Raw genomic sequence first — 5,580 nt, forward strand, 5'->3', positions numbered from 1 at the left:
GCATTTCACTCTTTTGCTCTGGCTCAGTGCACAACTCCAGCACTGCAGGCGCTTCCTCCCAGAGCCGTGTGAGGCCCCGGCTCCTGCAGATGTGAGCTGACAAGCTGTCCCTGCCTGCCGCTGGCCTCGCTTCCCCCGGCAGAAGCGCCGTGCCTGAAGGAGGCTGCCCTGTGCCGGAGCCTGCGGAGCAGCCCGGCTCCCTCCCCTGTGCCCAGAGCGCTGCACACACTGCTCACCTTGGCCAGGAGTTAGAGGGCAGCCGGCACAAGGGTGGCAATCCTCAGCCAGGCCTGCAGCCCTCGCCTGTGGTTTGCCTTTCTCTGCTCCTGTGCACGCTCCGGACGGCCGATGCCACCGGTCTGTGCTGTGCCCAGCACGGCCACGCTTCCCCTCGGGAGAGCCTTCCCCACTTTCCAACTGTACCAAGGAAGCCATCAATGTCACTCTCCACCTCTAAGAAAAAACTGACACTTCAGAAGAAAATGTTGAGCTTTCTCAGAGGCTCAGAAGGAGGGGAATCTTTGAAAGGAGTTGAGGTTTCACAAACTTTATTTCCAATCCTATGCTACTATCCTACTCCACTGTCCTAGCTGCAATCCTACTCTACAGTCCTATTCTACAATCCTTCTCTATACTGGTGTTGGAGAAAACAGTTGTCTGATTCCTGTCTCCTCCTTCCACTCTTTCACTGAAGTGATCAGTGGCACCAGGCTGGACACAGGCTTGGCTGATGTTACAAATGGATGCTGCAGAAAGAAAAAAAAAAAAAAACAAGAATGAACCATTACTTTGCAAGCTAAGAGCCTCAAAGGCAGGGCAATATTTTTCAAAGGAAAAGGAGATTGAATCAGAGTACGTCTAAGGAGCAACAGTGGGGCCACATTGGCACAGCTTGCTGCAAGAGCTGCTATGTGCCCCAGGCCTGGAAATATCTCCGGTCTGAGCATCCTGATCTCTTGAAAGAGGTCCCTGGTCATATTGCAGGGCACTTGGAGCAGATGACCCTTACAGGCCCTTGCCAGCCCAGCCCAGTCTAGGATTCCTGACTGTTCTCATTTGAACAGCACCAAGAGTGGAGGTGAGGAGGAGGAGGCTCCCCTGATGCCTTGCACTTCAGTGCAGGAGGAGCCCGTCCCTGGGACACTGTTTCCCCTGCAGCCCCTTGGCATTTTACCTGCAGCAGCTCCTTGGCAGACCAGCGCCGCGCCTCGTCTCTCTGCAGGCAGCAGCTCAGGAAGTCACGCAGAAAAGGGGAGTGGAGCTTGGGCTGCTGCAGCTTTGGGATCCCTTTGGTGGCTTTCAGGAGTTGAGCCTGGAGAAAAAGGAAACACGAGTTTCTCACCCGCTTCTTTCACGTCTGGAACTGCTCTCCCAGATCCCATTGTTTCAGGTGCACTCTGCAGTGGCACTTTCTGCCGTGGCACAGAGGCAGAGATGACTTTCCTGGACCAACAAAACACCCAAAGCCCAATGCAGCCACAGCTTTTCCAGCATCCAGCAGCTTTTGCCTTGGCAGCTGATTTCATTGACTGGCCTTGTTAGTGGAAACAATAGCAGCAAAAGCAGGTTTCCTTCTCTGAGGGTTCACCTGAGCAGCTTGACAGGCTATTTGGAAGAGGGACTTTGCTCTACTAACTCACTCTACTATTTCCAAAGATAATTACATGAAAAGCATCTCTGCAGCTCTTGTTGGTCCCTTAAGCACAGCTGCCATCAAACCAAAGTCATCAAGCTTTTTCCTTGGTTCTTGAAAACAATGGGGATTGCAAGCAAAGAAAGGAAATCCCTCAGTTATTCCTCAGGTAAGGAAACAAACATTTGGAATCTCATCTTCCACACAGACACATGAAGATGCATGCACAAATGTCTTGGGACGAAAATGCCTCTTTGGGCACACAGGAAACACCTGCAGCTCCGTCTCTCATCAGACTGCAAATTTCAGCTTCCCTTAGGCAGCAAAAGGAAAATTTTGGTGGTCAAAGCAGAAGAGGGAGAAACGCCATCCATGTGGTAGCCCTCTGCTCATTTGGACACTCAAGTCAATGCATTAATGGCATGGCCATCCTAGAAAGTGCCTGGAAACAAAGGGGTGGGTTTGGCCGGCTCTCCACATGGCCAGGCTTCATCTTAGTGACATGGAGGTGACGGCTTGGGTTAGGAAAGAAAGATGGTCACTGAGTGTTTCAGCAGCACCGCACAAGAAGCACAAGAGACTCTGTGGCCTTCACACCCTCTTGTCAAGGTTTCAGGCAAATTTCCTTGTGAGAAGAATGGGGGTGCACTTCTTCTCTCCAAACCACTGTTTTATAAACATCCTCGGGTTTGGGTTACTTTCCTTCATTTCAGGAAAGATAACACCACTTCTAAGATGCTTGTTTGCTGCTATTAGGGCTGTCTACAAAGCCAAAAGAGCTGGAACGACTTCTAAGCCAAAGCCCAGTGTTGCCTGAGAAGGGAGATTGTTTGCCTGGGCTAAGGCTTGAGTTCCCCCACGGATGCAACCAAAACCCCAGCAGATGCTGATGTGCTGCCGGGACATTTTCAGAAAGGGACTGTGGTGGAAGTAGTTCCAGCGGATGGCAATGGCATTTTGTCCAGTGGCACACACAAAGTGGCATGGGGGAGAAAGACAGCGGGATCAGAGAGTATTTACACCTTACCATGGCAGAATTTTCCTCCCAGTCAGGAGCTTCTCCTTCCACCATTTCAATGACCACGATTCCCAAAGACCATATGTCCACTTTGGGCCCATAGGGTTCACCGTTCACTTCAGGTGCCATCCACTGAAGAGTCCCGACCACCGATCTCCGTCTACTCTGCTCAGGGGTGAGTTGAGCAGAGAGGCCAAAATCAGCTGGGGAGAGAGCAAAAGACCGTTTTTATTTGAATCCTGTGCAATTAGGAAAGCACGCAAAAGAATTTCCCGGTAGAAGTTTGAGAATGTGCTCTTGAATCTCCTGGACAACTGTCCCTGCTCTGTTTCCTCAGGACTTTAGCCAAGGAAATATGGTGCTGGCTGCTTCAGAAATCCCCACATTTTTTACACTGCCTCCAGCAGGGGCTTTTCAAACTTTAGACATGTAGCTCCCTCCCTCTGGAAGGGACACGCACAGAGCAATGCCACTGTGGACTGCTCGAGCCTTGCCATAGGTCTGTGCACGTTGCAACCGCGTGGTCAGCTCACAACAGGCTCCCTGCACTGCCACCAGCGCCATTTTGGGGGGGCTGGCACTCACTCAAAAGCAGCCCCACAGCCCACATATCCCTGGAACGCTGCACCTGCCCAAGAATATACTGACCCAGCTTGACAGAGCCATCCGTTTTGAGAAGGATGTTGAGGCTTTTCAAATCTCTGTGCATCACGTGGTTGGCGTGGAGAAAATGCAGTCCTTGCAGGCACTGAGAGAGAAACCAGAAACAGGAGGGCAAAAATCAGTGATGTGATTTCATCACACAAGAAAGGAAACAGCTCTCCAAGATTCCCTCTCCAGGGGAATGAGGAGTAATGGCAGAACACAGTGCCACTGAGGGGAAGAGCTCGCTACTCCAACAGAGGCAGAGCAGCACCTTTCTAAAGAAAGGCATGTCAGCTTGCCAAAGAGCAACAGCAACTGCTGGTGTAGACTCTGCCCTGCAAACCAGCCAGGATGACTGCTGCTGCAGTGGATGTGCTCAGAAGCACACAGCACTCTGGCTGCACTGCTAACCTTTCCAGCTGAGGACTCAGAGAAATGAGTCTCTCTTTCTTCTTTGCTGTTCCTTTCAAATGCTCCCACCACCACCACCTTTGCTTTTACAGGCAAGGAATGCAGTGCCAACAGACCAAAGTTTAGAGAGGCAAGATGGAGAAGAGCAAATACAAGAGCCAGAGTGAGAATGCAACAGCAGGAGACAAGAGGACAAGAACAGAGTCCAGTGAGTGCAGGGGCACTGGCAGGCAGTTCACTTGAGAGGCTCTTGCTTGCCCAGAGCATATCAGCCACACAGAAACAAAGCCTGGCTCATGGAATCGCTCCTGTTCTGAGCCCCTTTCCCAGACAATCCTGCCCAAGCTCTGGGAAGCACAGCTGGGATCCCCGACTGACCTCCCGACTGATGATGGCAATCTCGTCTTCTGTCAGGCGAGTCTTTTGGATTGTGTCGTAAAGACTGCCTCCATCCATGTACTCCATCACCAGCCACAGTTCTTCATGCACAAGGTAGCTGAAAGAAGGGAACAAGGCCATGCAGATGAACATGCATTCGTTGGCTCCTTTGCTTGATTCTTGTTTCCGGGTTGCTTTGTGACAAGGACAGAATTAAAAGAATTAAAGACATTCCCTCCGGGCTGTGGGTTGTTTGCAGTCTGTGCAGTCTCAAGGAGAACAGCACATCTGTCAAAAGGAGATGTCTCTGATGGCCAGCAATCAAAAAGTGCAGTTTAGTAACAGCCAAGATGAAAAACCTGTCCCGCGTGGTATTTCTGGAAAGAAGCACCTAGTGTTCCTGGCATGGCCAGCCCTGGAAAAGAGGGGCAACAATCCAAGGGAAATCCTCCCTAGCATGCTTCATCAGCATTGAAGAAACCTTAAAAAATCCATCCTGAGACAACATGGAGGCAGCCAACTTACAGGGTACTGACTTCTTATGGTAGAGTTGATGCAGGTTTTTGAACAATTTTTCAACTATGTGTTGGAAAGCCAGGGATGACTCACGGAGATAAACTGCACTCTCTTCCCATCCATTGGAGATGAGTAGAGAAATAATAATGAAGCAATAATTAACAGCTTTCTTTTCTGCTAGTGTCCAAAGTGGGGTTTTAACCTTGCATGCTTTTACTATGTAAACAAACCTTCATGGGATGAGACCATGACCACTCACCCGTCTAAATAATGGACAAGATGGGGACTCATATTCCTCTTCATGACCGTGATTTCAGTAACAATATCCTCCATCTCGCTCGGTCCCCGAAGATAGATTTTCTTGATAGCCACCTAGAATGACATTGAAAATCAGTAACTTTAGAAGTTGGAGGAATGAGACCAAAACACACATGGGGAGAAAGATTTTGCAATGACACCGCCAAGCCGTGCCAAAGTGCCTTGTAATTAGACAAAGGAGTAATTAGGAAGTGACATTCCTACAGCCCATTTCTCTGCTCCTTTGGGGGCCAGATCCAGGACACGTGGCCACTGACCACATTTTGCCTTGTCCACTTGTTAGCAATGGTGTGTCAACTCTCACCCCCCCAAAGCTCTGAGCACACTCTCTGTCTGTCTGTACTTGAGAAGAAGTAATGCGTGACTTGGTACTCTGTGGATACATCTCGGGCTATAGGCAGGGCTTGGGGCTTTTAGGGACACCTTTCAGATCTCTCCCTACGTGCAGTTCCCAAGTGCAGCACTGCAGGTGGCTAAGGAACTGCCAGGAACATTCAGATGTATTTGCTGGCAGCCAGAAAGGAGAATTCAGGACTCTGAAGCCGTAGCCCCAGAGAGCAGTGAGATGCTCCTTTGTTGGAGCATCTGAGAGCCAGGAAGAGCATCCTTCTCTGAAAGGAACCGCTGTCCTCCTTGCCTTCCTTCTGGCAGCTGAGCAGGA

Source organism: Chamaea fasciata, unplaced genomic scaffold (assembly GCF_029207755.1).
Source record: "Chamaea fasciata isolate MVZ Bird 193981 ecotype frontalis unplaced genomic scaffold, bChaFas1.0.hap1 SCAF_39, whole genome shotgun sequence".
Classification (NCBI taxonomy): domain Eukaryota; kingdom Metazoa; phylum Chordata; class Aves; order Passeriformes; family Sylviidae; genus Chamaea; species Chamaea fasciata.